Raw genomic sequence first — 11,942 nt, forward strand, 5'->3', positions numbered from 1 at the left:
CTGTGTAAGAGACTGTGTAATGAGGCTGGGGAGGGGCAAACATTGGAGGTGCAATACATGGATTGGGTCAGTGGGCTGTGTGGAGAGGTCAGGGGGGAGGAGAAAGCAGGAGCTGGAAAGGGTAACTTAAAACAAGCAAATTACAGCCTGTTTCTTTTTGCTGCTGCTCTGAGGCCAATTCATCTTCAGGAAGAGAAGGGTGGTGGACTAGCCCAGTTCTGCTGGGTAACAGAGGGTTAGAAATCAACATAAAGCTTTTCTTGCCTTGGAGCTTAGCTTTCACACCTACTAATAGGCACATATCAATTTGCTGTTGAAGTTTCAAGCTCTGGCATGGGAGGCAGAGACAAGCTGTGGACTGCTAGCTGCCTAGTTCAATCAACATACCAGGTTCAATCGTCATAATCAGCAACAGCCAGCAAACACTACTGGACAATAAGACCTACCGTCCTTTTCCAACTAACCATTGCCCTAGACATCATGTAGGAGAGTCCATTTTCTGTGAATAACTTCTTGGGTGCCTAGGACAAAGTTTAAGTAATTTAAGCATGCGGACAGGAGCTGACCACAGAACTGGAGAGCTCCACCAAGATCTACTTTAAGAAGCCCTGGCTCAGAGGTGCTTTGTACTTTTCAAAGCCCCTGAAAGAAATTGGAACACCATTGAGGAATTCACACCAATTGTTTAGTATGTAAAGCTTAAGATGGACAGCTGCAGATTTAGATGCTTTCCTGTATGATGGCGTGAAACAGAAACATTGAGTGTCATTTGGGAAGCTGGCTAGTGCTCTACTTTGCACTGGGAAAAGACATGGGAAATTGCTTAACACTGATGGTCCAATGTGAACAGTGGTAGAGGCTTATCTGTTTCCAGGTGTTATAGAAATAGAGTTTCTCTTCTGCTTTTAACACAGCAAATAACTAAATATTAAACCCATGTCAGATTTGCTTTCACTGTTTCACTCTGTCATCCCTGGCAGTGTGACTTGACAAACTTCACTTGTAATGGAAAGCAAAGGCAACAGCTGAGGATTCGGGTGTTCCATAGCAGCTGGCTTTTTATACGTTCTGCTCCTAGACAATAGAGTCCTTCACTTCATCATAGGTCTTGCTGCTAAACTCTCTGAACTGGGGCAAAGGAACTTTGCTTATTAGAAGCATTGCATATTTGCTTTGGAGTTAAAATTGTTATACCATTTCCACAGAAGGTAGAAAGCTGAAAATTGTCCAAAACACTATTACTGTACTAGAAGAGTCTGGAAACTGGACATTTGTACTTCTTGTCCTCAAAAATGTAGAAGATGAAGTACTCCCAAGAACAGACAAGGCACTTTCACATCACCTAGAAGCCTGACTTGAACATCATTCCTTCAAAGCAGGGGATGTTCAGAACTGGTTAAGGACTTTTACATATTTACACTGGCTAGAATGCTACTTTAAATACGTATATTTATAAATAATAATTAGTTGCTTTGAATAGGGGTTTTAAGCTACAACCCCATACACACTTATCTGGGAGTAAGTCACACCGAGGTCACTTGAGCAGAAATGAAGAGGATTTTGCTATGAGTCATTGATGGAGAATTTTGAAAGTTTTGCATCTGACATCCTCAAAAGCTGTTTGTCTGACAATCCTGTACACAGCCAACTGGAAATAAGCCCCATTGATGACAATGATGAAGCTTCCTTCTGAGGAAACATGACATAGACTTAGATTTAGATTATGAGGGTGCTTCCACACAAGCAGTTGATCATTGTTGGGGTTACACTGTACTGTTACCAGCATGGAATTCTAATTTCCCCATGAGGAGAGACAGCCCTCCAGACAGAGAACTGTCCTCTGTAAAGTAGGACCTTACATGGAAAAGTAATTATGAATCATTCTAATGAGCTCTTGGTCCTGCATCTTTTAATTGTGTTTTTCCACGCAAGAACTTGGCTGAATTACAAGTCCATCAAGGGTTGGCTTTCTTATCATAGAATCATGGAACTGTAGAGTTGGAAGGCAATGTGAGGGTCATCTAGTCCAGCCCCCTGCAATGCAGGGGTTTCTTGACCTGAGATTGAGAGTCTAATGCTCTACCGGGTGAGCTATCCTGCTGCATCATAGACAATGAGAAAAACGCTCATTCATGATATACTGGATTAATCTGAAACATGGAACAGAAGCGTGGCTATTGAAGTCTGACCATGATTTACAGATACCTACTGAATCATTAAGGATTGACACTGACAGATCATTAAAAGAATAAAAGGAGTAGCCAGTGGCATCACAACAGGGGCGGGGGGCGGTGCGCCCCGGGTTCCCTGTCTGTGGGGGTGACAAGAAATCACCCCGCAGGGGCTAGCGGTGGCACAAGCAGCCATTGCACCGCCGCCGCATGTAGAGGATCCTCTGTGGAGCAGCGCCAGCAGCAAACTGCTATACAGTGCATGTGCAGCGTCGCTATGTACAGCGCATGCGTGCGATGTACTTAGCGGTTTGCCGGTGCTGCCGCACCAGCGCCATACGGGTGGTGCCGGGATCCTCTGCTCACAGCTGCAGCCATGAACGGAAGATCCTCCATTCGCGGCTGTAGCAGCGACGGAGGGATCCCGGCACCATCCATACGGCGCTGGAGCAGCGCCGGTGGCAAACCACTATACAGCACATGTGCGGTGTTGCTATATACAGCGCATGTGTCGTATGCAGCGATGCCGCACATGTGCCCCACATAGCAACGCCTGCCCCGGGTGCCACGATGCCTTCCTTCGCCCCTGGGAGTAGCCCCAAAGAAAGTGATTGTATATTTAAAAGCAGAGAGGGTGAGACAAAAAAGCAAAAGAGTTAGAGTTAGAAGTGTATAAAAAGCAACTAGAAAAGCAAACAGTGAGAAGAAAGCACCACTTTTCTCTCTTATAGTTCGGGTTATGTGTTTTTCCTTTGTGTGACGTGGGGCTGGTGCGGCTGTGTCCAATCGCTAAGAGGAAGAACGCCAACTGCTGTGCTGCATATAGCGGATGGCTGACTTTGCAGTTGTGCCTCATTGCCCTCTCACTCAAGGTTTTCTAATTCTGTCTCAAAGCAATATCAGTGTCTCTAAGCGATCAGCCCTGAGGAATGCAAATTATTCCTTCTAGAACTCTCCACCACCTCAGCCCCTCTCAAGGGGACATAGCATGCCCAAAGAGGAATGCCTTCCTACCACGGCAGTTGTTTACTAGAGATCAGAGCCCCACCCACAAGTCCAGATTCAGAAGCAAAGAAACTAGTATTCTACGTTCTTTTCTTTAATTAAGGTTTTCTACCGTGGGTGGGGGGAATTACAGGAAATTTGAAAGAATTGATTAGTATGCATTGCGCTGAAGTTAATGCTTGAGGTACTTTAAAGGCTAGGGTTTGTGTTCTAGGATTACTTCCCAACAATACAAATTAGAAATTTGTTTTAAATTAAAAATGTGGAGTGCTGGGAATCTTAAGTGCTTTGCTAAGTTACCAGCTTACGTGAAGAATTTCAAAAGAAGCGTATCCATGTATACACAGCTTTTTCTCTGAAGACATGTGCATCCTTGTGGAGAGCCAGGGATATGTTTTTCCTTCATTTTCAACAACCCTGAAAACTTCCTCCCTTTCCTCTATTTTATTTTATTTTAAAAAAACTCAGCTCCTCAAACCACCCTTGGTTTATTGGTAATCCTGCTACCGCTGGGGCTATCAAATGTAAGCAAGCACTATAATGTAACAGGAAAATTTGCGACAGCCACTTTGCCAGCACCTGTTCACAGCTTCTTTTGAGATATCTGCAGTCAACACAAAACACATATAATAATGATTCACATCATGCACAACCCTTCACAGGGGAAAGAGTTTAGCTGACAGGCCCAGTGGGGTAGTTCTCACTGGATAGTTTAAAATGTGAAGATTAAGCTCTGCGCAAGATGCTAATTCCAGCATTCGTGCTTGTGCTGTGTGTGTTAAAAATAAAATCTCTCTGGTAATTCTTTGGACAATTTGAATTCTTGTAGCTTCAAGGCCCCCACAGTCCGTGCATTTACTGTAAAAAGTTTCCACTTCAGACTATTTCCTGGAATGCTGAACAAACAATTCTACTTGATTAATTCTCATTTAAATGAGCTGTGTCTTCCTTGAGTCTCATTCAATATTTGCCTTCAGTGACTTCAGGGTTAGAATGAGCATTATAGGATGGTGAAGTAAATAGTGCATGGACCCTCAGAAGTTCTATATTTCCATATAAATGTTCCAAATTTTATATCTGACATGTCAGGTCCAAGCTACCTAAGAAAAGTTGTCACACTCCCCATCTCTCTCTCCTGCCATAGAGAACATACAGGGCATAGGATCTAAGACAGTCTCCATGCTTAAACTGGGGTGAAATCCTAATTAAAATGGTTCTAGAAAATTATTTTGCTCCAAGAGTGCCTGAATCTGGTAACCTAATAACCTTGCCCAGGAAAATATTCTGGGTCCAATGCAGGATTTCCTTCGGCAACTGTAATTCTGGGTCCTCCATTCTTTAAGATTTCTAGCCTTCGGTGGCCTTCTATCTCTGCAGCCTAGATAAGTAGGGAATTTAAATTTAAAATAAATGTAAAACAATTTTTTAAATATATATTTTTTAGAGTTTTCCCAGTACTTGTCCATTTATCACTCAGCAAGACCATGGTTTATCATCATGTTTATAGGTAGTGGTACAGTACATATTCAATATACAGTACAGTATATACATTATTGGGAGCAGTGACCATAGCGCTGTTAAACAAAGTGTACATGTAAAAGACCAATTATCAATAAAAATCAAACACAGTCACTTTGGACTTCAAAAGAGGAAACTTCCCCAAAATTGGGGGAAAGGAAGTTGAGAGAAGTTCAGATTATCCCAAAAAAGTTTTGTTGTTTAAAATTATAAACTGATAAGAACAAATTAATTCAAGAGGATGTTTTTGTGTTATCATAGCCAATAGAAGCTCGACTGGACTGTTTACTAAAGATCAGGAAGCGTACCATAAGAGCCAAGAGGATTCCGGTGTTCTTAATGAGCAGAGTCAAAGAAGCTATTACAGGTGAGAAGGCTTCCTTCAAAACGTGGAAGACTTGTCCAAATGCAAAAAACAAAAGGAGAACAAAAGACGTATGGCCAGACAGTAAAAAAAAGGTAAAGGTGAAGGACCCCTGACAGTTAAGTCCAGTCGTGACCGACTCTGGGGTTGCGGCGCTCATCTCGCTTTACTGGCCGAGGGAGCCTGTGTTTGTCTGCAGACATTTTTTCCGGGTAATGTGTCCAGCATGACTAAGCCGCTTCTGGCGAAACAGAGCTGCACACGAAAATGCTGTTTACCTTCCTGCCGGTGTGGTACCTATTTATCTACTTGCACTTTGACGTGCTTTCGAACTGCTAGGTGGGCAGGAGCTGGGACCGAGCAACAGGAACTCGCCCCGTCGCGGGGATTTGAACCGCCTACCTTCTGATTGGCAAGCCCTAGGCTCAGTGGTTTAAGCGCCACATCAGACAGTAAGGGATACTAAAAAGAATTTGAGGAGCACATTGCTAAAAACATTAAGACCACCAACAATAAGTTATTTAAATACATTGGTAGCAGGCAGGGCTTTTTCTCCCAGCTGGAACTCAAAGGAACCAGCATCTCTCAGGTGAGTGCCATTGCCATTAAAAGGGAACAAGGAGGAGTTCTATCCTTTCCATTTCTTATACATTCCCTTCTTACATCTCAGCTTATCTGTAAGCTCCTTATGCAGCTACACTGATTTCTTTAGGTGCCTCCCACTTTTCTTTCTTGTTGGAATTGTCTGCCTTTTTGCCTTCAATATTTCATGTTTAATAAACTCCCATCCATCCTGGACTCCCTTCTCTCTGATACTTCAGTCAAAAGAAAAATATGCCATCAAAATATGCCATCTTTCAAGCAGAAAATGTTAATTCAGACTTCCTGGCGTGTCTTATCTCAAAAAGGGTTGCTTATTAACTTTGACAAATTGGAAGATCTTGGGTAACCTGAACACATTTTATGAAACAAGGCATCTCCAATTTCTGAGGGGGGTGAAGTCATATCTCATGTGGTCTAGAACTAATCAAGATACTAAATTCTGATAACAGCCAGTGACACTACCAGTCAGATGTTCTGTGTTGGCCACTCCGCCCCCTAGCATAGTGGCCAGATACGAAACTGGACAGGGCTAGTTGTGCAGAAGAGGAAATTCCAACAGGTGCTGCCGCTACACTTGCTGAAATTCCCTCTTCTGTTAAAGGTACAGGAGTGCACTCCCCTCTAAGCTAGCCTTAACTTTAATATATTGGTCTCTGGAAGGAGAGCAGACCGATGGGAAAGTAGCTAATGGCCCATCAGGCTATTTTGGGACTATGCAGACTTTTGAATAGACGTAGCAGAAATAAATGAAATCTGTATAGGCTGAAGAATAAAGAGGTATCTAAACATCATAGCTTATTTTAGCAGGTGAACTTGATTCCTAAAGTCAGAAAGGAATTTTGCATTTTAAAATGGCTATGAGCATATGGTACTGCCTTATACTCAGTCCCATCATTGATCCATCTGTCTGGAAACGGCCTACTCAGCTATCTAGTTTCTCAGGCAAAGGAGGGTCTTTCCCCAGGACCTACTACCTGAGATTCTTTTAACCTGCCCAGGATTGAATGTGAGACCCTCTACATCAAAGTATGTACTTTGCCACTGGCCCTCTACCTAAAGGCAACACCATTGTTAGCATAATACAAGTAAAATATAATAAATAATTTATGCACTTTTTAACATATGCATATAAAGCTTTATTGGTATAATAATAATAATAATAATAATAATAATAATAATAATAATAATAATTTGTTATTTATACCCCGCCCATCTGTTTGGGTTTCCCCAGCCACTGGGTGGCTTACAACAGAAAAATGAAATAAAACAATTAAACATTAAAAGCCTCCCTAAACAGGGCTGCCTTCAGATGTCTTCTAAAAATCTGGTAGCTGTTTTTCTCTTTGACATCTGATGGGAGGGCGTTCCACAGGACAGGCGCCACCACCGAGAAGGCCCTCTGCCTGGTTCCCTGCAACTTGGCTTCTCGCAACGAGGGAACCGTCAGAAGACCCTCGGTACTGGACCTCAGTGTCTGGGCAGAGCAATGGGGGTGGAGACACTCCTTCAGGTATACTGGACCGAGGCTATTTAGGGCTTTAAAGGTCAGCACCAACACTTTGAACTGTGCTCGGAAACGTACTGGGTATACATATAAATATAATCTATGGGTTTGTCAATGCATTTCTTATGCAACTAAATGCTCCAGGGAACGAGAGGTTGACTGCAGCTGTCACACAGAGCAACAAACATATGTTAAAGGCTTCTTTTTTTTTTAAGTATTTTTATTAAAGATTTCTTGAATTACAAAGGTATGTGCAGTGTCTCTCTCTCATATTTTTACATGTATCATCTTTGCAAATCAGTTTCATTTGTTGAGACACTGGGAAGAAAGAGTGGGAACGAGGTGGATCTAATGGCTTCTTAATTTATTTCAGTCCAAACTATACCTTCTTGTGGAACCTAATCTATGTTCTGGCTTCAGCATCTCCCAGAAGCTCAGTTTTCCTTGTATGGTTTGATGGTTAGATTTCTGTTGCTTGATCTGGGCTGGTTTTGTGGAAGGAAAAAAAGCTTGTCATTAGGATTTTTTAAACATAATGTATATTTTAAAATATTGAAAGTTTTTTTAAAAAAACTCCACTCAGCTTTTTGGAAGGGTGGAATTAAGATTCAAAAGAATTTCTACTGTGTACATATGACTAAAAAATAAATCTTGTTGCATTCAATGGGGCATACCCGCAGGAAAGCGTGTGCAGCCTTACTGACTAAATTGGGAGGGGTGGCTAATACCCCAGAGGACAGGATCAGACTTCAAAATGACCTTAACAGATTAGACAACTGGGCCAAAGCAAACAAGATGAATCTTAACAAGGAGAAATGTAAAGTACTACACTTGGGCAAAAAAAATGAAAGGCACGAATACAGGATGGGTGACACCTGGCTTGAGAGCAGTACATGTGTAAAGGATCTAGGAGTCTTGGTAGACCACAAACTTGACATGAGTCAGCAGTGTGATGCAGCAGCTAAAAAAGCCAATGCAATTCTGGGCTGCATCAATAGGAGTATAGCATCTAGATCAAGGGAAGTAATATTACCACTGTATTCTGCTTTGGTCAGACCTCAACTGGAATACTGTGTTCAGTTCTGGGCACCACAGTTCAAGAAGGATACTGACAAGCTGGAACGTGTCCAGAAGAGGGCAACCAAAATGGTCAAAGGCCTGGAAACGATGCCTTATGAGGAACAGCTGAGGGAGCTGGGTATATAGAGGAGGGAGAAAGGTTGTTTTCTGCTGCTCCAGAGAAGCGGACACGGAGCAATGGATTCAAACTTCAAGAAAGAAGATTCCACCTAAACATTAGGAAGAACTTCCTGACAGTAAGAGCTGTTCGGCAGTGAAATTTGCTACCAAGGAGTGTGGTGGAGTCTCCTTCTTTGGAGGTCTTTAAGCAGAGGCTTGACAGCCATATGTCAAGAATGCTTTGATGGTGTTTCCTGCTCGGCAGGGGGTTGGACTGGATGGCCCTTGTGGTCTCTTCCAACTCTACGATTCTATGATTCTATGACTAATTTTCTGATATAGACATTTGCTGCTGTGACTTGATCATTGAGAGTATAAGAATGTGTGTGGAAGATGATATAAACCTCAGCCACTCTATGTGTGTGGAAGCTTTTGAGAGCTGTGCAACTCAAAAGCTGTGTAATGTGTACCTTTACCATTTGTTAATTTGTTTAATTTAGAGCATTTGTACCTGTACTCTTCAGTCAAAAAGGTTCCCAGAGTAGCTTACATGAAATCAAAACAAGTCACTCCCCACACACATGCCTATATTCAAACAAACAAACAAACAACACACAAAGGAAAGGGGAGATGGAGGGAAGAGGAAAATACAACTCAAAACTGAGGCATCAGTTTATAGACCATTGTTCCTATATTGATCGGCTGGCATAGTTCAGAGGCAGGAGGTGTCCAGTGGCTAAGTGGTTATATATATGTGTATGTGTGTGTGTGTGTGTGTGTATATATATATATATATATATATATATATATATATATATATATCAAGTGGGAGCAACTGAGGTCATGTTGGCTCTTCTCGACTCATAAAATATCTCTTCATTCCAAGAGCTTGGTAGTACTTAACTTCTAAAATGAGACATGACGGTGCTCAAGCATGCCAGGAAGACCTACTTTTGATATGTAAATGCTTGCATCCTAATTATAGAAGTAGAGATTGGTGTGGTGATGGAAATGCACTCTGCACATGCTCATAGGCACCTGTTGTTGGTTTGGAAGGTGAAATAATAATAATAATAATAATAATAATAATAATAATAATAATAATAAATAATTTATTATTTATACCCTGCCCATCTGGCTGGGTTTTCCCAGCCACTGTGGGCGGCTTACAACAGAAAAATGAAACAAAACAATTAAACATTAAAAGCGTCCCTAAACATGGCTGCCTTCAGATGTCTTCTAAAAATCTGGTAGCTGTTTTTCTCTTTGACATCTGATGGGAGGGCGTTCCACAGGGCGGGCGCCACCACCGAGAAGGCCCTCTGCCTGGTTCCCTGCAACTTGGCTTCTCGCAACGAGGGAACCGCCAGAAGGCCCTCGGTGCTGGACCTCAGTGTCCGGGCAGAACGATGGGGAGCACTCAGAATACAAGCAGGCATATTAATGAATGATACAGTGGATTGTGAGGAGGGTAAATAGGTTGAAGGCAATGCAGGAAGGGAAGCAAATAGTAAAAGTAATCACAGTGCTCTGTCTGGGATGAACCCTAATAAAATAAAAACACCTGAGGGGAATTGGTTCAGAAAGCCGTGTGTAGGTATTACTGTTCTCTCTCTCCCCCCCCCCCCCGATTACTTAAGGGAAGGGGTTTGACACTTATAATAAAATGTTGGCAAATACTGGAAATTCGATAAACTCAAATAATCCGGTTAGAGCAAGAGTCGTGAAACATTTGTTCCAGTTCTGTACACTGTTGCATGCTGAAGGGTAACTATTTATGAGGCTGGCTCCAGCTGGATTTGCAGGCGATGAGGGAATCGCTCGTGGTTTCAGTTACAGTCACTGCAAAAATTGCAACAAATTGTGGCTGCTGTGAACACCTCTAGCACAAACACTTGTACCTGTTTCCGGAAATTTCTGAGCCATGTGGAAATGCTTTGGGAGAAGAACTAGTTCGTATTTCTTTGCCAGCCTCAAAGACCATCCTTGTTCTCTCTAGCAGCCGTCTCCTAGACACCATGTCACCATTTGCACTTGGCCGTCCCTCTTTACAGACTCTTAAAATGAATCAAGGTCTGAGCAGCCACCTATTGCTGTGGACCTACAGTACTTCATAATTATTTTCCTCCCAACTCAGTGGCTGCCTTCTGTGTAAGCAGCTGGAGCAGGAGACTGTAAATCAGCCTAGAAACAGTTGGGTAAATGAATGTGCAGTGCGCAATCTGTTCCAGCTAACCTAAATATTTAAAAAGCTCCCAGTTCATGTGCATGTAAAGAACCTTAGCACTGAATTTGATGTACACTTACTTGAGAGGAAAACACAATAAAGCCAGTAGAACATGCGTAGAAACGGACTGGATTCTGCTGCACAAATTGAAGAGAGTGTTGCTGCTTGCTTGAGATTAGATGTGTGGGTCTTTTGAGAGAGAGGATTCCCCCCCACCCAACTTCATTTCATGCAACCTATAATAGTTGACACGCATATAATGTAGCATAGACATAGAGATCATAGATTTTAGCTTGAGTTTTCTGGATTGTAACTGACAAGACAATATATGCCATTCTTCTCTAGTCACTAACATTGTATAGTGCAGATTTGTTTTACACAGGGCTTTTTTTCAGCCGGAACTGGGTGCCATTGCCATTATAAGAGGCAAGGGAGACATTCATAGTGAGTTCCAGCACCTATTTTTCTAGAAAAATAGCACTGGTTTCACATATCTGGACATGCGGAAAGGAGGACTAGTTAAGCAATCTCCAAAATTTCTCACACTGGAGATGGATACATATATGTTTAATTTTTTTATCTTTAAACAATTTGCAGAACTGCAAACTATCCAAACAAGGAATTGTAAAGTTCCCCAAGTAATTTAGATTCTCTTTCTCACCTCAGTGCATATAAACCTTAGCTTTAACATATCAAACCAAAGTCTTTGAGTTATGATGTATTTGGTTTATTTTGGCATTTTCAGCAAAACTTTTCAGCTGCCTAGTTCGCCTTAATGGACGCGCCGGCCCTGGCTTTATGTATGCTTCAGAACCCCTTAAGGGGAGAATGAGGTTAAATCATGCAATGATTTTCTACAATGAGTAGAAAAAAGCTTCCCACTGTAGACATTCAGCCTGCAATATATAGAGGCTTGTTTGAAAATGCCACCATGTGGGTGGTGCTGTGGTCTAAACCAGAGCCTAGGGCTTGCCGATCATAAGGTCGGCATTTCAAATTCCTGTGACGGGGTGAGCTCCCGTTGCTTGGTCCCAGCTCCTGCCCACCTAGCACTTCGAAAGCACATCAAAGTGTAAGTAGATAAATAGGTACCGCTCCGGCGGGAAGGTAAATGGTATTTCCGTGCGCTGCTCTGGTTTTCCAGAAGTGGCTTAGTCATGCTGGCCACATGACCTGGAAGCTGTACACCGGCTCCCTCTGCCAGTAAAGGAAGATGAGTGCTGCAACCCCGAGTTGTCTGCGACTGGACCTAACGGTCAGGGGACCCTTTGCCTTTAGGGTCAGGGAGCGCAGCCCCCCATTCTGCCCATCATGTGATGGCAAATGTGTGAGGGAAAATGTCTGAAAAGCCCTAAAGAATAAAGGGGTGGC

The sequence above is a fragment of the Zootoca vivipara genome, chromosome 1 (assembly GCF_963506605.1).
Source record: "Zootoca vivipara chromosome 1, rZooViv1.1, whole genome shotgun sequence".
NCBI classification, from domain to species: Eukaryota; Metazoa; Chordata; class Lepidosauria; order Squamata; family Lacertidae; genus Zootoca; species Zootoca vivipara.